Here is a 20931-nt window from a genome sequence, read left to right on the forward strand (position 1 = left end):
TATGTTACTGCCCTTGCGCTAAACACGAATGAAAGTTTCAAGCCCAGGAAAAGTGGCCATTAAAATTGCCTTCTTGTACCCGAGAGAAAGTAAAAACAGCTGCGTGTATCTACCCTAACCACCACGCAAGGCTGGCTGGTAGCGTGCTACGAAGATTGCAATCACAGTTTCTTCTCGGATCCCAAGAAAATAGCAAACAACAGTATGGAATTATATGAACATAAACCAATCAAGACGAGCGAAAGCAGTATTTGGCATGAATTTGCTTGGCGGATTAGCATTCAGAAAGTGGCATAGAATTAGGCAAAATGTTAAACGTCCTTAATTGGTTTGAGTTTTGGGTAAAGGAAAGGCGCGGTATCTCCTTTTTTGGTAGACACCTGCACGTACAGATAATGACATGTATAACAGCGGGCCCATATGCCATTGGTTCTACTTCCTGTGGAGAACTAGACTTCAACTTTGCTAGCAGGAGGATGCTAATAGGGAATATAAATGCTATGACACCATGCTACTTATTGCGGTGCAATATAATGGTTGCGTTACAGTTTTGACATGAAATCACGATATATATTTAGTGCCGCTCCTGGCCACAGTTTCTGCACATGACACGCATGAGGCAATTGTGACCAGGAGAAGTAGATGTACTCAAAAGTACATCCACTGCTTTCCGCCGTTAACCACTCCCCTATTTAACCGCCTCACCCATGCCGCCCTTCTTTCGTATGAGACCATATACTAGCCTATAATTATTAACACAACGAAGTTACCAATTGATCTTGTAGCTGCGTGGGTATAGCTAGCTTCCGTTGTAGTGAAAACATCATTGCCATCGTCGTTAGTCCTAATCGTGATTGTCGTTGTCATCGCAGACATAAGCCAGCTTGCGTCAATTTCCGCAAGAGAACGTCCTTTATGATCTCCGACTATCCACGTGTAAACCAGGCCCAGGTAGCCTAACAAAGAATTCCGACTCAGATTTTACGATCTTACACCACACCTGTGAACCATATTGTAGGGAGTAATAGTAGTTCATCACGATGTGCTACGGCTCTGTGGTGCGGTGGGGTAACCAGTCTGACTAGTGAAAAGAATGGGAGACCTGGTTAGAATGTAGATATTACTAATAACCTGCTTTCGGTGTACTCTCGACGTATTAGGTAAAAGACAGTGTCGGTTTGACATTTCAGCGTGAAGTCAAACGCCTGAAAGAATCCCGTCTGGTTGGGATGGTGTATGACTAAAGTAGAAAACACCAACCAAAAGAATGAAAATAGAAAGACGTTTCGGCCCCCATGCGGGAGCCGTGTTTACAATCCATGATTATGGGTTGGCCATATGCCTGGCGAATATGCTTGAAGTGAAAAAAAATCTGACGGAATCTCGCCTAGTTGGGCTGGTACATAAAGAAAGTGGAAGACATCGACCAAAAGAATGAGGATAGAAAGAGGTTGAACTAGGCTCAGGGGCAGGAGTCGAAACCTCTTTCCATCCTCATTCTTTTGGTAGGCGTTTTCCACTTTCAACATTTCGGCGTGAGCCTGAAGAAGCGTGTTATCTGCTTGAGGCGACACCATCGGCGAAATGCGGTGTCCAGCAAGTAGAATGATAAATGAAGCGCATGCCTTGCATTCCCGACAATCTGGACTAACACTTCTACTCTGCGCAGCAACACGTGCGGTATGATTCCAGAAGATTAGTAATTTCTGCACGAGCTCTGAAGAAGACCTTCAATCATTGTTTGTGCGAGCCGAAAAAAAAAATTCCATAGATCCGATCCAGGAGTGTGAAGGAAGAGTAGGCAGCAATAGTAACCTTTTTTTGCATAGTCACACCACCCAGCAGCAATATATAGTTTTCGTTAAAATACAAATGAAAACATTCGCACTGAGTGACGTGGTGGCGGCATAGATGCATAGAGGCAGCAACATACAATGACGACATAGAGGCAGCAACATACAAGAGTGCCCTTTGCCTACGCTCGGTACAAAGAACTTATCCACAATATCACCATCGTCATGACCTTTAGTAATGCCTGGTAATAATTATAACTCATCGGAAGTATAAATATTGTTTTTTTTTTTTCCGGAAAGGTAACTTGTTTTCTGCTGTGGCTTGAGGTTACATGTTTAGGAATGTGCACGAATTTGATTGGTGCAATAATTATAGGAGTCTTGCTCGTCACCAGCCAGCATTTCGTCTCTTATTCTGTGTTTGATTTGTGTTGCCAATTAATGCGTCAAGTCGGACGGAATGTCGCTCGGTGTTCGCTAAAAACTTAAAATTAAGTGCTCCTTTCTCCACGGTCACAGCCAATATGTCAATTCGATACTTTGTGTACAGACAAACACTAATACAGTGCTCTTAAAAGTCTGCTATGCTTTGCGGTTCCTTCGACACATGAAAGTACCACGTGGTTCAGGTTAGCTCATCTTTTGATGACTATTTGAGCGGAGGCGAAAAGCAAGGTGCTCGTGTGCTGTGCGATGTCAGTGCACGTTAAAGAACCACAGGTGGTCGAAATTTCCGGAGTCCTCCACTACGGTATCTCTCATAGCCTTAGTCGCTTTGGGACGGTAAACCCCAAACCAACCAAACCAATCAACCTTTCTTGCATGCTTTCTAAGCAATAATCTTCGCATGAACTCTGACCGCCCAGTGCCCCAAAATTTCATGCCATGTAGCCAATAGTGTAAGGAAGAAAATTTGGTTGAATCTGATGTGACTTAGCGGTAACCTTGAAGCAATCCGCGACGAAACGGTTTCAGTAAGTGACACCATCTAGTCTTAGAGAGGCACATGAATGTTTCTGCCCAAAATGCTGTGGCATGTAGAGATGCCAAAATGTCCTGCATGTTTCCTACTGAACAAATCCTCCTAGCAAAATGCACGCCTTTTAGCCCCAAAATATCTGACATTTCCAAGGTCATTACACCTAACACGAAATTTTGGTCTGGGATTGATATTGTGGCAAGTGGTGAGATGGCGCAACTAGTGTGCCATATTTATTTCAACAGCTGATTCTTTTCTTGCGCGGTATATTCGTGACATTCACCAGCTAAAATGTCATGAGGGGCCCCAAGAACAAGACAGGGAACGCCATCTGCAGTTCACTTTGCAAGCTTAGGATGGGAGATAAAAGGCCTATCTGTGTGCCAGGAGAGACAGGCCCCAGTAGCAGCTGCTGATGACTCCATATGTTATGAAAACATGGCGTCAAGAGTTTCTTTTTACTCAATTTCTCTTCAGAAACATGCTGCACGTCCACGGCGTCATCGTCTACGGACACCTGATCCATGATGACCGAGGAAAAGGCCAGGTGCTGCCGCCGACGTTTTGGAATTCGTCAAAAATTATAAATCAGAAGACGTACCCGTATAATTTAGTAAGTATGCTCAAGAGTCATCGAAAACTTTGCAGCTGAAACAGATATCAAAATTGAAAACCCCGTCTCGGGCGTAAAATAACGCTTAGAAGACCAATAAAAAACATGGAAGTTGCTCTTGAACATACCAATACAAAGGGCAAGCATGCATCAATTATTTTTTTGGCGCGAAAGAGAATTTTACAGGGGCACACATGCATTTAGCTCATTCGTATCACTTGTGACAAAGTTATGATCTTAATATTTCTCTACTATAGTACGACAGTTAAAGGTAGGAGTTCACTTGAAAGTGCGTCGGTCTACATATTGTTTGTTATACTAGGCTTAAACTAATTGACAACAGTATTCAGGATGACTTTCTTAAACATTTACAGATCTTTATTTTTTTATGAACTGAGACACGTACGTCGGTGCGGGTATGTGCCAGCGAGGCAAACATTGTGTACGTGACATACCTCATCAATTAGAAGACAAGTGAACTAAAATGAACTAACAAACTTGCTCTTCTTCATTTCAAGGGGCGAATATAAGTTTCGACATTTAACAGCGTCAGTATTGAAGGTGACCTTTATTTTCCTGCTTTTCCTTTTTTGCGTATAAATAAAAGGTGTATCTTGCTTCACGTATGCGTCAAATAAAAACGCCTTTTGAGTATTTGATTACATAAGGAAAAAAAAAAAAGAAAACGTTATTTCGGCAGCGATATCGCGGACTGTGGTGCAAACTTACAGATTTAGCAATTATAAAAAAACCCGCTCAATAAGTTTTAAAATCTGTATTTTCGAATCCGTCCACATTTCAAAATAAGATTGCAAAACGGGGACAGATATTGACGATCTTCCATCTCGCAGCATAATGTTGCCGTCCAAAATAACAACTAGAATTAGTTTAGTTTTAGATCACCTTGCCATTATTGAGCTCTGTCACGCGCACAACGTGCTGAAAAGTCCATCTGAACAAACCGTACCGGTGTTTCGATAGTTGTACTTAGGTAAAAATGTGCACGTGTAAAAAATCACCCGGTACATTTGTGAATGAAATAATTTCATATTGTGTGTAGCAGCCAGAACCAATTTTATACATACAGTGTAATAATCTATTTACAGGGACATTTGACAGCAAGCGCATGATTCTGCCTGTTATATTGTGTCTGCTTTTTCCTCTTTCTAAACGAGGGATCTGCTAGCTGGCCCAAGTTACGAATATACTTACAAATTCCTTGTGCGTTTCATGGCTTGTCCTGGTTTTCAGGGGCGGAATTCAGCCACCGAATATTAGGGATCATATATTTTCAGCCCAGCTATTCTGTATTTGTGGGACCCGGAAACTGCTAGAACTTCATCCGTGTGCGACTAGAGGGTCAGACAACTGGCGAAGCGTCTCGCGGACTGTTTCACAAATTCCTTGACATAATTTGTATGTACGTAGCCTAGAAAATTGGGCGACAATTTCCTGTTGATCGGATTGCAGATTTTTAATGATTAACAGCGACGAAGACGCATGCCAAGAAATAAGCCCGAAAGGACCTACATGCATTTTACTGATTGCTGCGTGGTGCTGAGCTCATTTAAAGAAAAATGTTCTCCCGTTCTATTTGTGCGCCTCTTCGGACTCAAGTGTTGCAGAGTGTAACGTTTGTTTTACTGCTACGTTTCTGTGTGGTACTTGCCTAATTCGGTCAGAATTATTCAATAAATTCTCGTCGTCTGTCCCGACAGCCTATTCAGCACTGAGGCTTCGATACAGGTTTACCAGTAGCGCCAGTCACGACCATCGCAGGTACAAACACATAACAGTGAAGGCTGTGGAGATGGGCAGCCAGTCTAGTCACTGGAAAGTTTGCCGGTCATGAAGAGGGCGCACTGTTTCCTAAGAAGGAGCTCTTGTTCCCCTCGAAACTGAGCGTCGTAGTGGGAGGCGAGCGCTCTTTTATCCGATTGATGCAAGATGGCGCTAGTGGTACCGCGGCTGTGAAGCTTTGATGCTTTCGGCCGCCAACGCCATGCGCGATCAGGACTTAATGATTAATTCTGACCGCTCAGGTAAGTACCCCATCCAAAACTGCCATAAAGCAAAAATTACCACTCAGTACGAACTCAACGAAATTTAATCCTGTAGAAACTGATGGTTAGTTGAATCAATTTCTTTTCGGCGGGATCTGAGCGGCGAAACAATAGCTATACATTTCTTTGTGCTCTCATCATTTATAATCTTTTTGTAACCAACTCTCAGAAAAATGATCGAAAGGTATTTCCTAAAAAGCTCAGTAATATTTGAAAGCGAGCCAGCGGTAAACCCGGTTTAAAGTTTCAGAAGAAGCACTTGTGCGTTCAGGGAGGCCGTATTATTCCGGATTTATATCGAAGGCATGGATTACTTGAAGTACGCTAACATGGACCAGAACACATTTTGTTTTTTATTTTGCATCAATCGAATTGCAGCCATCCCGGCTAGTTCCTGTTCTTCTACTCAGTAGTGGAAGCTAAACACGCCATTAAATTGCAGTAACTATTTGAGACCAAGCATGACGCAGACAATCATCAGTGATTACTAGTAAGAAAAGGTTACTAGTACTAGTGATAGAAGGGCGAAAACTGTCCGCCAGTGTCTGTTTGAAGCCTTTGCACCGTGCTACTTGGCAGATCTGCCTGCTACCTGGCAAAGTTTACAGGTGCCAAAATGAAGAGATAATATTTATTCGGCCCTTGATGAAGAGAGCTAGCAGAGGCAATGTACGAAAGAGTGAAAGGTTCAAGTTTGTTGTTACACCTGGGTCCTTTGAGGTGCAGGTCATATTGACAGACGACGAGAGTAGACGCGAGTGCGTTGAGTGTAACGATAGAGAAGTATACTTTTAAAACTTTGTTATATATGATTTTATACAACACTGAAATCACTGCACGCATACAAGTACCGCGGACTTCACAGCTACAAAAACTTTACTGCATTTACTTCTCAGCTATACAAGCTGGCACACTAAATGAATCTTGAGCTCACAGTTCCCGCACCAGAGAGTCTACAATGTCGGGGCCTGCTTCTTTCATCTGTCAAAACTGGAGCATGGCTCACCTTTCAGAACGCGGGGTGCTGAAGAAAAGGGCAGACTCCGCTGCTCGCGCGAGGTTTCACTTCTCTCTCGGTGTCAATTGAACTTTCGGGAGCCTTCTGTATGCGCATGCAGCCTCGTCATAATCACAAGAAGAGGGGAGGGCTAGTACCATGTCCTGGAGTGTCGTAGAGAGTACAGACTGTTCCAGAGGCTTCTCTTCTTTATCCGCGGCGGACGGGCTTACAGCGCTCTACTCTATACGAAGTTGCCTTACAACTTGTATATAACGAGTCTGTACTTTGCTTCTCCTTAACAGCAGAGTCTAAAAGGCATATGACTTCGCACTTGCTGCTCGCCCTAATATTTTTGCGGTGTAATTATTTATTAAATAAATTTTGTGAGCATCCATTTTGGGGAGAGAGAATTCTCAAGCATGTAGCCGGAACAGTAACTACGGGTCGGCAATGAGGGCGGAATCAAAAATATCTGCAAGGTACCTCGTTATACTCTGCCAACAGAGCTGCGCTGGGCGGCCGTGTAGTCTTCAACGTTTTTCTTACCGGTCGCCGAATATCAAGACTGTTCACTGCCGCCACTTTGTCTAGCACAGCAGCAGACTTGGTTCGTCCTAAGATACCACATAGCAAAAAAAAAAAAAAAAAAAAAAAAAAGGTGCCCGAGTTATTTCCAAAACCAACCTCATCGCGGTGGCTCAGCGCTTTGGTTGCTTGACTACTGAGCCGTGCTCCTCAGCTGTGGCTGCCGCATCTCAATGTAGATGAAACGCAAGACACATTTGTATACTCTACGATTTGACTGCAAATGAAAAGACACCAGTTGGTTAAATATATCCGGAGCCCTCAACTATGCCGTCACTCGCAGCTTGAATCGGTTTGTGACGGTATACACTTATTAACTGAACCATAAACCATATTCTCAAAGATAGTGGTGTCTCACAGCCGCACATTGTTGACGCTCAGCACAGCGATTATACTACGTGCACACAGAGAGAAAAGTTATTATTACGACACGTCTCGGAATGTTTTGGTGTCTCACTTTTCACTGCACCCCTCAGGACACGGCACACTGGGCGCTGGGAGAACTGCCTAAGCAGGGGCTGGGTCACACGCAATTCTTCCTGTCAGTGGGACTGGGCGGCCGTGCCTACAACACCCCGGAGAGGCACGCCTTCCTGGCGAAAAGCGGCCCAGACACCAGCAAGCCGCTCTGGGTCAACATCGCCGACGTATGTGCTACCAAACGCATTCAAGGAACATTTTTCCGCATTCATCTATTGCGCTATGAACATCTCAATGCGATCGCTGTCATCTAATCACTCTAGCAGTACCACCCCGTTTACTTTGAGGCGATTATTCTAACCGCTGTTTCATCTTTTTTCTTTTTTTTTTTTTTTGAATCCGGTAGGCCTTTAGCTTCTTTCTACTAGTCTTTAATTTAGATGTTTCGGTACAGTAGACAATCTGGATCACATACATTCTTTCTAGACTAGTATTCGGCTGCGTATTGGGAAAACCAAAAACGAAGCTGCCCCGTTAGTATTTGCAGTAAATACCTGCTATTCCCGTTTACTTGCTTGCGTTAAAACACAATACTGAGCCTTCTTATACACAATCAATTTTTAAATAGTTTTCTGCTGTAATTGCGGCATAGTCAATTTTAGGCAGTATTTTCATTAATGGATTTTCATTATTTTCATTAAGACGACTAAAAAAATACAGTCTTCTGAACATAATGGAATAAAATCAAGAGTTTCACATGGGAAAAATTGACGCCCAAAATCTTACATGCGGATGTAGACTTCGGGTGACTAATTTTCTAATATTTAATTGTATTGTGGTGTGCTGCTACGTTAAGCAATAACATATGAAGGATAACGATAAGTAGTTTGGGGAACTCTACGGCTTGCATGGATAACAAACCTAGCTATTTGTTTTGCATTTTTGCATATTTGCTTCATATATCGAGACAGTTTCGATTGCATTTTCTACTGATTTCTTTCCACCCTGAGAACCGATCCTGACAGTAAAAGAATCTTTATTATGTGCTGGCAGGATGTGCCGAAGCTAACATTATTAGCCCTAGCATGCTTAAAGGAGTGTAGACACATATAATTTCTGGGTTCGTGTTTTATTCTTTGTAATGATGCCTAAGACATTACTGTACACAGATTACCACGTCAGATTCGCCTACGACCGCTAAATAATTGATAATCAAATTTCTTTTGTTTCGGTTTCAACAGCCGAGCGATGGCTGTGACGTCACAGTCAAGTCTAAGTCAAGTGAGGGATGAAAATACAACGATATAATCATTGCTGTGTCATTTGAATTCACTACAATGAAAAAACCAGCCTGCCTCAAGAGCAGGAATCACTACAAGTTAAGGGCCAGCGATTATATAGCTGTTTTTTCATGCTCGCGTCAAGACATGATTGTGACGTCACAGCCATCTCTTGGCTGCTGAAACTGGAACTGATGAGAAAACAAAATCAATTATAAATTATTTAGCGGCCTCAGGCGAAACCTGCGTGCGGTAATATATACAGGAATGACTTAGGTACGATTAAAAATACGAAAAATATCACCAAAATTCGATGTCTATAGTCCTTTAAGAATCGCTGATTTTATACTAAAGCTGTAGTTAAAATTTTAGCCCCTGTGACATTGTCGGAATTGGTTTCTTCAGTGGCAGTGTATCTTTTATCTGCATAGATCTGCGAAAACAGCAGCTGGATCAAGAAATTCCACGATACGACTCCCATCGGCTCGTTTTACGACAACGCCAAGGCCAACAAGGTGGTAACATACGACAATGACAGGTCCTGTCGAGAGAAGGTTAGTCCGGCTGCAATAAATGGCGAGCTCACTTTCGTTTAGACATGCCTGCAAAGCATGTATGTAATTTAGAAGGATGTATTGCATAGATAAAAGCTGTATAGCCTATGAGTTCTACTTCTTCGCTGCGTAGCAGGGCTCCATAACACCCTTAGATGGGAGAAGGTTGAGCTGAGAGAGGAGGAAAGAGCAGCTATCAATGTCTGAGCGATTACAAGCCTTGATTGTGAACAGAGAGCCAGGCTGAATGGACAGGAAGCGAATCGTGTGCTGTGTATTTATCAAAGTTACCTCCGCCCCTTTGCACCCTGTCTCTACATGGTAGAATACTACAATGAAATATTTCCGGATGTTTTACACTTAGCTGGAGGAAATATTTATGTAGCGAAAGCTTTCTTGTCATCCTGCCTCCGTATACCTTCTACCAAAGCAGCGGTGACAACATCGACTACAGAAAGAAATGAAGCTAGGGCCCGCAATTACGTCCTTCAAAGTTCCTAGTAGTACACGTGGTCTTCGCATGGGAAAATGAAAAGTGACTGCGGGCAACGAAACGGTCTCAGTTAACAAGAAGCAGCTTACCAATATATAATGTTCACATAAAATGTAGAACAGTGTCAGATTATACAAATTATTGCTGCGTACAATTGTTTTTAAAGAAGATTGACTGAGAAGGAAAAGCACTGAGACGGCTGCGATTGGGATTGCTAGGGCGCCCAGCAAAGGCCCTGATGAAACTTCATTAAAGAAGTTAAAGATGCTTCGTTGCTCATTACTGGTGGCGGATGGCCAGGTCTTGAATAACTACTACCCACTACTTGAATAACATCGTCCTTCGGTTAGAGGAAATAGTAGTTCGCCGCCACGACATACTACTCCGTGAAAGCTGATGGCAACATTTTGCTACTGGTAAGACTCTTCGCATACAGATGGTACAGCGAAACGGGTTCTCCTAAACTACAAATGAAGATTTGATCTCGGAAGAAAACGTCGCCCTCTTTTCATTATGTCGTCACCCCGTTGAGACCTGCATTGCAGCTTTACGTTTGCAGCGCGAGGAACTATCTATGCTTCAATGCTTACGGTTGTTACAAAGAAGGGTTGAAAAAAAAAATGGTAGCGTTAAAGTAGTTAAAGTGAGTAGGACGCTAGAAAGCTTTCTCGTACAGATGGTCCCTTATATAGACTATTTTCAGTGCACACCGCGGCAGTGTTCCAGTTTACCGCGTGGTGGGATCGGCTGCGGCGGTAGCTAAGATGTTGCGTACTCGAGTCTCACGAGAAATTCCTGGGTTTGTATCCACTCTGCTCCGATGGCTTTTTTTTTATTGAGTTTGGCAGAGGCTTCACACAAAATTCGTGGTTCGGTATGAACGCGTTATGTAGTGCTTCACCACCTTTATATATCGTTACACCACGTGACTGCTGATGCCTACCGGAAGTTTGGCCATGTGCCACACTCAGCGGCAGCACAGACACTCGCAGATGAACGGTCAAGTTCAAACTAAGGTCGAAGGTCAAACCAACGAAATGGGGCAACGACCATAACTAAACTTAAAACATAATTTTCATCACGGTCGACAATGCCCACCATAGGTGACCCTGGGTGGGCATGTGGTACAAATGACTTTGAATGTGGGTAGACTGTTGCTGCGCTAATTTAGTCTAGGACAATCCCTAGTTGAACCATCGCACAAGATTCGTGATCGAGTTTGACGGTGTGAAATAGTTCTTTAGCACTACTTCGTAATAGTAAATCATACTAGCAGGAATTTATTGCGATCTATGTTTAAAGTCGTGTATGTTAGGAGAACATCAGGAGTGATGTCAAGAGGCCCTTTAACCCAAGCTCTCCCTTTGCTGGTGGACGATTACCGGTCATGTGTGATGCAAAATACCAGCTTGTAGTGAGAAGAACGTTGTGACATGAAATATTGTAATATAAAAGAACTTCGTTATAGTGGAGGGATTTATTGAAAAGAACCGAAGTTCCCGCTGTATTTAATAGAGCATTTATTTCACTTAGAAAGTGCGACCATATTCGCACGGTATAAATATGATTTTCGATTCATATTTTAATGAGTTTTGGAGAACAACAGCTGCCTATGGCGTACCCATACGCTAAGATATACGAGTTCCGTTGAAATGTTTGTTCGCTGAGAGAAAAGCATGGCTTAGGTCTCAAACTACGATTATCATTTTGAGAACTTGGCTTGAAGGCTACGCAATAAGGATCAAAAGCACTGCAGCTTCGGGTGCAGAGAAATCAGCTGAACTAGGACGTGAAATTAGGGCTGGGTAAGGGCATCCGGAAAAAAGAGCGAAGCTTGACAAAAATACAGAGGTATTTTCTGACTGACTTGGCCCCATGCCAGTTACAGGAAGGTGCGAATGTATTGTTTCCCGCGCTTATCCTGTTCCGGACGCCATGTCTCCGTGTTGGGCTGAGGATCTGCACCAATTTAGCCAAATAACGTTCTCCTCTAAGGTGCAAACAGCTTGACAAGGCTTGGCGTCGCCTCCGTCTTTTACGGGACGGAACATGCGTGATTGCTGTAAAATATACATAGTCATAGGCATCACCTCTAAAAACGTCCTCTGTGGAACCATATAGGTTGACACATTTTTATTTCTAGAAATTTGCCAAGAGCGACAGAAATATCTGCAGAAAGCGAAACACGAGGCCGGAATCATTACTGGTTTAAGATGGCTTCTTTTTGTTAGAAGCGGTTGCAGTCACTAACTTTGCGAAGAATCACTTTATCGAGTGAACGTGATGCATAGCTTGCAGGACCATTTTGACGCGAGATAGTTGTGTGTTAGGCACTAAAGATTGTGTGAGCTTTGGACTAAATGCTAGTAAAATCGCTACAAGTGTTCAGATTCTCGATAAATAGGGGTGTCTAAAGCAAACCTTTGTACAGAAGTTGTGGTACTACTATAGTAGCAGTTGGCACCCTCATTTTAAAAATGCGACTAAAGAGGCAGTCTAACAGAATTAGAAGTTTTACGATGGCCTGGCAGGCAGAAAAAAATTTTGCTTCACTCTTTTAGAGGACACTAATAGGTAAGAACTGTGAAAATAAATCAACTGAAGAGAAATTGCATTTCAACTCTATTTAGAGGTTGAGGCGTTTTAAAAATAAAGTGACCCGATTGTACTACAGCCGTGCTCAAGGGAAGCGGATGCTTCTTGAGGGAAAACGTACGCGCTCCCTTCAGGGCCGACCGCGAAAATCAACTACAGATTTTTCCATCATCATTCTTTGTCAAGCAAACTGCGGGGATGTCAATAGAGTATATGAGCAGGGAGTATCATTCGCTACCTCAAGGTGGCCATGAACCCTCTTTCTTGAGGTCGCGAGGTTGACACGAAGGGCACTGAAGAAAAGTTACTTTAAAAGTGAATCTACTCTGCTATACACGCTTCTACTGATGAGGAAAAGCTGCATAGCAAGAATCATGTAATTTGCTTCAAATATTAGAAAAACACTTTAGCGGTCGTTACTTACCTTTCAACAATCCAACTAGTAAAGTTTTTCTGTTATCTTCTTCAGCTGTGTCGCGGGAAGAAATCCCTGCTGAGGACCAAGTACGGCCTGGCGGCCTTTCATATCGACCTGGATGACCCGGACGAGAGATGTGACAAAGGGGCCTACGCGCACCTCAATTTCCTGCGAAAGCTGCTGCACTTCTTCAACTTGCGCTTCCTCGCCGACTACGACTACGACGAATGTTTTAGGCTCTGGGGTGGCTTCAGCCGCAGATAGGCGCCCCACACGCACTCCAAATGCTGGCGAAACTATGTTGGCACCCATGACTTGATTTGCAGCGTCTATTTATATTGTGACCTGCCTGGTTGGTGTAAATAATGTAGCATATAATCGATCCCTGCAGTGCATCACTGTCGACTTGTATTTCATCAAAGCTTTTTGTTTATGGTAGTGCATTTCGATGTATAGTATTTGAGGTCTAACGCCCTAAAGCAGCAATATGGATATGACAGAAGTAGTGGACGCCTCTAGACTCTTTTCTGCCCCTGAGGGGTTTTACCATACAAAACATAAGGCAGCAAAACGTGTTCAATCATTTTGCTTCCTTCGAAATGCAGCTGCCAACTGCTCAGCAGCAAGTTTTACTTCACTATTGATTCACTTCCACGAAAGCAGTTGCCACGAAGCAAGTTTGGGTTATGAGTTTTTCCTATTGTTTATATTATGTGGTTTTCGGCATTTCATAATATATCAGTTTATGATTATTTGATATAAGGAGGTCGCTCCTGTTTGTGACTTTGCCGTTGTATTAGAAAACATAAACAAGGCTAAAGAGCGAATATATGTGACCGATGAAATACGTCAGTTCGTCTGCAAGAGGTAGTATGCGCGCATAGAAATTTTATATGCTTTGTGATGATCTTCACGCAAGAGGATCCTTAGTGCAACTGAATTATAAACATTTTATTGCTTATATATCTGCCCTCCTAAGTTAATAACTCTCCCCTAGATTGTGTTTACAACACTATCTGATAGCATGTTGATAATACTGCAAAATCATCAGGCTGAGTCGCAAATTATCTAAAGAAAGCCATAAATACCTGAACGTTAGGCTGAGAATGCACAACATTGCTAGTAAAATCATGTGCAGCTCAAGGTTACGCACGAGTCCTAACCATTCTTGCGTCGTCTACCTATGTCGTTTACAGCGGACCCTCCCTTTTCCTGAAAGCATGTCCCTTCATGCTTTTAGGGGTTTCAGGGAGCTCATTTCTTTTTTGTGCCTTGAATTCTTTTTATCTGAGCCCGTATTTCTGATCCAGGATTGCCTTATACTCAAATGTTGTATGCCGTATAAGATAAACGGGCAGCATATCATCCCGAGAGCCGGTAAAAGAAAATTTGCCTAGTATATTGGACCACTCAGTCACGGCCTCGACAGCCATCGAAGGAGGTCTACTGCCAAAAGAAGACATTGCTTGGAATATTATGAAACATTTGCTGCTATCCTGTTAGTACGGCCTAACCCCTATCCGTTTCCTCTTTTTCAGGGGCTCTAAAATAGAGTAGTCTAAGCGAACATGTTTTACTGTGAAAGAACAAAGACAACGACAAGTGCAATCGAACGAGTTAGCTGTTATTGTAGCACTTTGAGGAAATTATATATAAAGACGTTTGATGGAAACGTTGGTAGCAATTTTCCTTTGTGATTCGGAAATTTAATGTTTTTGCCTAAATTGGAAATTCCACGGTGCCCAGCCAATAGTGCACAACGTGGATTTATAAATATAAGTAATGTTTCGAAATCGTTGTCAACCATAACGTTAGAAGAAAACGGCATACATAATTTACTGCGCGGGCTTTGGGAAGACATGATCCATATGGTCAGCAGAGTTAATAGGGAGTTAATAGGGAGAATAGCTGCTGCTTGCGTTCGAAAAATAATTTCCACCTTTTCATTCAGTAGTACTGCCTGAGACTTTGTTCAAGGAATGGGTCGAACACGACGAGCTAGTAATAATCGAACGTGGTTATATCTGTATTTCACGTTTTGCATGATTTCGTTTCAAATTACTTTCCGAATACCGAAAATTCAACCGCCAACTAGACCTATCTCGATCAGTTTCTTACCACGGCATGTGAAAAATGCCACCTATGCTAGGAAATGTATTAATTGTGATAGAAGCCATTGAAAGGAATAGGGATATCAAAGAATTACTTAACTTGAAAAAAAAAATTGATGCTACCTACTGCGTGAAAGCTGGCGGTAGTACTGAGCCATTTATACTGGGAACGCGTATTGCTGCTCACCGCCCTGTTTTGAAATCTATATACGCCTTTTTATCTTTATTTTCGAAAAGTTTGCCACAAGGCATAAGTTGAGAAAGGGGGAATGGGATGCAGGAGATAGAGAGTTAAAAGAAGGAGTGAAGTCCAGTTGCGCTTCGGTATTCGCAGAGGTTGGCGGTGTAGCGACTGTCCATTGTACACTTCTCCCAATCACAATCGCGATTCCACCTTTTATTAAGAAACAGAGCTTGCAGTAATCCAGAAAAGATTAAAACCATAGCGAAGGGTTGTGCCAAAATATTGCACTTGTCTCAGATCCTTTGGATAGCTTAATACTGAAAAAAATATAAGTAGTACCGCTTAAATACCTGCTTACCGCTTGCCCTGGAAAGTAGGAGGCCTGTGAGACTCCTAATTTTAATTAGGTCCACGTTTCTGACCTGCATGCTGAAAGGCAGGATTACTGAGAGGTTCGAACGCGGGCCTAGTAATAATTAAATCGAGATGTCTAGAAAGGCCGGTTTCTTGCATTCTTTACTTAGTGTCACGTAGTTTCTTGCAACATGCAGAGTTCTACAGTATGGTGGTATGGTCTTTAGCTTGAAGTATCTTTTTTTTTTTTTATTCGGAGAAATAAACCTAAGAACCAAAACGAGCATCTTCTAAATAGCATTGAGTGGCAGTGCACACCACCGACGTCATAAATACGGGAGCTGTGTAATTCGTGTGATATCTCTCCATGATCCTCATTGTGGCTTTGCGTAAGAAAGCTTACTTAAAGCGCATCATTGATTTCAGAAGGAAAGCTTGTCACTGAGATGCGGAAATAAAATACCTTTCTCGCAAAGAAAGGGAAAGCACAGCAGCCTCCATGAACTAGAGCTCACTGTTGCGTACCATTTTGCTTACTGTGAGGCTGTAGGCGCTCCGTGTTCTCAGACACGACCTCTTCCATCATGGCTATTCTATGCCTTTCTTGCTTAGTCCGTCCTGGTCGAATATGCTAGAATGTGTGCAGCTACTCCCCGCACCGTAAGCTACTACCTAAAGAAAGTACAAAAAAGATGTAGCTGCTTTTATCAACGACGCACGATGGGCATAATATCTCGTGGGTGTGTTAGCTTGAAACCCCTGCCGGCCGGCACATGGATGTCTGACAGAGATGAGATGTGATAATGGCACGGGCTTGCAGCGCCTGATTGGCGATTCTTGAGATTAAATATTCAGCGAACGACATCGCAACAGGAGGTGACGGCGGAGCGTTGTCCAGCTGCCGGTGCTTATCCTTTTAGTCCCCGTGTTGGTTCCTACCTCGGCTTCCTACTTTTTGACCAGCCAGCGCGAACGGGATGGCAAAATCTCTCTTGTTGGGCTGAAAGCGCCAAGTGCACTGCAGTATCCTGAGCTTCAGGAAATAAAATAGCGAAGGTTACTCAAGAGCTTATGGCCAATAAACCATTCGATGGTCTTAGGGATAACGGGCAGGGCAATAGAGCAGCAATACTTAGCAAACTCGGTTCGTTTTTTGTAGGCTGCACTTTGGTCGACTGCTGCCGTTGACTGCCGTGACTGCGTCGACTCACAATGGAGGAAAAGAACCAGTAAGCATGCTGGTCACAAGGACGGCGAAATAGAGCTTTAAACAACAGGTGAAAAATAAAGGTGAAAATTGGACAAATTCTATGGAAAATAGACAGTGTGTAGAGCTACACCGAAAATGGAAATGGCAGATCAGGAAGGAAATTCTTTGATAACTCGGGAGGCAGTACCCTAATTTTGAAGCTAGATCAGGGTGCTTTATAAAAAGAAATTTAACTAAGATGACGCATATGCCGTATGTGGTAAATACACAGAAACAATTGAACATCTTGTATTCGAATGTGATGGTATCCCTCCGGATGTCGATGCAGGCGCAGTAATATCTCTGAGGCCCTGGGGTTTAAGGATACCGGTGGTCGGGTGAATGAATCTGCGGTGGAAGCTAGCAAAAAGCGATTGGAAGATTGGTGGCTTAAAAGCAGAAAAGTGGCAATGTTAGTAATGTAGATATAAAAATTCAGTAAACAAAACGATGGTATAGTTAACCGATCTAAAACAATATTCAAGATAGAGGAAAAAAAAAAAGAGCATGATAGCAACTGCTACCACCTCGTTTCAAAGGGGACGCTTCTATATTTCGTCCATCCATTCAGCCGTACCGAACACATGTATTCAAAACATACAAGCCACCCGGTAAGACATATCGGCATCCGCAGAGGTTTTATAGCCGCTCTGTAGCCTTCCCAATCCATGGACTTGTGCCGACAGCCGAATATAGTAAGCAGAGCTGTTGATTCCTGTGACTGCTTGCTACAACCTTGTTTACAAACATATATTAGCATTTTTCAGATTATTAACCTTGGTTTTTTCTACAAATCGCATATAATCGCCAGGCGGATATTGACAAGAATCGCAAGCCTTATCGATATTATTAGAAGAGGCAACACAATTGCCTCCAACATTGTTTTTTTTTTTTTTTTTTTAGCTAATAGCTGTTGGGGCATTGCAAATCCTTTTATTGAGCGAGCACATACACAAAGAACTGGATAACTCGATGGCGTATACGATCGGCATCGCCGCCGCTATAGCGAAGTATTGCTCATGATTACAATCCTTCCAGAGAAACTGCTGGTGCTAGTATTGAGTATAGAATAAAATGAAAATGCCGTGCGCTGACATAAGGAAAGAACGACAAAGGAAACAAATATCGGTTATCGGTAATGTTGCAGTCAGGGCAGGCCAGGGCGCTTCACCTAGTTACCAGTGGATGGCCCTCCTTCATCAGTAACGAAAAAACAGAGCAAACGGTTGTTTCGGCAATTATTCTACCAATCATTTTGATTATTTTTCATACTATATTCCCAGCAACGTCCTAGTGGGGAATAGTTCAGGAAGCCTAAAGACTTCCGCCTGAAGGACGTGGCCCTGAGGTATCATCTAAGTACTCCTATTGGGACACTGTCTTCACCGCACTGTCAAAGGAGCAGTATGCTTCCGCAGAGGGTCGCTGTTTGCACGATATCGGAACACTGTGTCTACATCATGGCCGAATTTTTGTGCAATTACTAAATGGGGCCTATCGACTGTGGGCTGGTGGGGAAGGTGGCGTTCTACTTTTCTTCTAGTTTCAGTCTTTCTTCGTCGATAAGCTTGAACACAGAGTAGTATAAAACACACCCTGATGCGTTATCTGCAGGCTCTCTTTTCCCATTTTTTTTTGCCTGCTTACTGTATGCCCTCTACAGGCCGCTTCTTCCTCTCCTCCTGCCCGCCCCTAGTTTGTTACTATCTGCAGAACAGTTCCTACCACAGTTATGACTGACGAAAAGCGCTCGCATTGTCTGCGATTGCCGCAGTTGCATGCATCGTGGCCGAATAAAAGAAAGGACCTCATTTTAGTTCATTGGCTCACAGGAGGGGAAAGGTACAGTATCTGTCACACTTATTCCTTTTGGCACCTAAACAGCGCTGTAAGGGAAGGGAGAAACATGGGAGTGAAAGGACAAAGATAGAACGAGCGGTCGCAGTGGAGGGCTACGTATAATTTCGACCACGTGGGGATCTTTAATGTGCACTGACATCGCACAGCGCATGGAGGCCTCTGCGTTTCGCCTCTACAGAAACGCGGCCTCTGGCGGTCGGGATCTAACTAGTGTCACTCCAGCGCAGTATAGTCGGGCATCTTAATCACTTCACCACCACGGCGGGGCGCTTCCAGGCCCTTTGGCTAAAGTCAACGTGGAAAAGGACCGAATTTGCACCCCCCTCCCCTCTTCCCCCTCCGGGGAGACGTACACTTGCGGCGGGATTTTATTTTCCTTCCTTTGCTGGACGTTGTCATCCATCGGATTAGGCGGGTGTATGGCAAGGTAGAGAAACAAAACTTACCAACCAAAAAATTATCACATAAAAATAAATGTGCGTACTTAATTGGGTGTGAACCAGATGCAGTAAAGTAGTACATTTTCCGAGGTCAACGCAACCGTTCTGCACACGCGGCGGCTTGAAAATCTGAGTGTGAGTGAGTGGAAAACTTTATTAAACTCTAGATTGGCTTGTCTTCTGCGGTTTTCAGATGGATTCGTCCATCTTCTAAGACAAAGGTCGGTTGCCCTTAGTCCAGGGCTCCTCTGGATGCTGCTGCCAGTTGTGCTCGCCGAATCAGACCTTCTTGGTCGACTCGGCGATCGCTGGAGAGCACTCCCTCCCATTGCTCCGCACTCGGGTTTGTTATAACGGGTGCCACGCTTATCCTCTGGCATGCCCACGTTATGTGGTACAGCGTGGGTGGTTCTTGGCACCAAGGGCATTTGTCAGTGTACTGTGTGGGATACATTTTGTTGAATACGTGTAGGTTCGGGTACGAGCCCGTTTGCAGCTGCCTCCACGCGACTGAGTCCTCTCTGCTAAGGGAGTTGTGTGGTGGTGGGTACCGCTTTCTGCAGCCCTTGTAATGGTTTAGTATCGCCGATTAATCTTGGGGTACAGGTTCGTTCCCCTCGAGGTCGCCTACGTTGGATGCTCGGTAATAAGTGTACCCTCGAGCTATCCTGTCTGCCTCGCCTCTTGGTTTCCTGTTACTCCCGCGTGTGCCGGCGTCCATGCTATCGTATGCTTGATTAGTTCTTCGTTTGGTTGTCGTGTTATGTGGCCCCCAGAGCGGAGTATGCGGAGCGCTCTGCGCCCGATTCTGCCGCGAAGATAGTTGCGACATGCTGTTTGTTAGTCTATAAGGATTGTTAGAGACCGTTTAGATCGATAGCCCTCCGCTGCCGCGAGAGCGACGGCCGCTTCCTCAGCCTCGACTATCGTACAGTCTTGTAGTGATGCGCTGGTGATCTCGCGTAGCGTCGAGTCAATCACCGTTGTTACCACATTGCTGTTGTGCTGCCCCGCTGTTCTGGTGTATGTGGCTGCGTCCACGTATACCGTCGTTTCTCGGGGTGCTGATGTGTTTTGTAGGTATTCAGCCCTTGCCTCTCTGCGTGCTTTGTGTAGGTTGGGATTCATGTTCCTGGGTATGGGCGTTTCTTTTAGTGTGTGGCGATATTCGTCAAGGATTGTTTGTGTACTCTGTATCTCTTGAATTTGATCGGCGCGGCCCAGTTTCTGAAGCAGCTCCCTGCCAGGTGGGGTGTGCTGTAGTCTGCGCACTTGGGAGACTAGTTGTGCCTCTCCCAATTCATCGAAAGTGTTGTGTAGTCCTAGGGCTAGGAGCGATCGGTTGAAGTGCTGTGAGGAAGGTGGAGTGCGGTTTTGTAGGCATTGTGCAGCTCTGTCGTTGTTGTCGCTGTAAGAAGGAAAAGAAAATGCACGGGCCTGCTACTGGCTCCGTAGCTGAATCACCTCCGCTGCCTCCTGCTGACAGAAGAGAAAATAGAGAAGAAAGAAAAAGAAGAGGGAGAGAAAGACGCGCGCCGCTACAGCCGTCGTCGGCCACCTAAGCGGTGGCGGGTGCAATGACGGCCTACAACAGATAAAAATTTGGTGGCTGGCTATCCCCCGACACAAGCGGCGTTGACCTACCATCCCAGCCCCGTAGGGCCAGGAACAGTCACCCTTCACCCCCCCTCCCCCCTCTCCTAGCGCTGTCTGCCGTTCTTCTATACGCCTAGACAGCACCGACAGTATTGATAATTCGTTTGGAATCACTTTTTGTACAGGCCCAGCACACTGCTAACACGCGCAATATTCAGAAGTCGGTTTGTGTTGCTTGGGGCATTTCTTGCACTTTAACACAGTTTAGTTTTTTTTTTTAATCTTTTGCAGCTGCTATCTTGTCGCAGCGTTGGAAATACTAGTGGGTTCCTTGAAGGCTTTGG

Source organism: Amblyomma maculatum, chromosome 9 (assembly GCF_055883805.1).
Source record: "Amblyomma maculatum isolate TAMU_Amacu chromosome 9, ASM5588380v1, whole genome shotgun sequence".
Classification (NCBI taxonomy): domain Eukaryota; kingdom Metazoa; phylum Arthropoda; class Arachnida; order Ixodida; family Ixodidae; genus Amblyomma; species Amblyomma maculatum.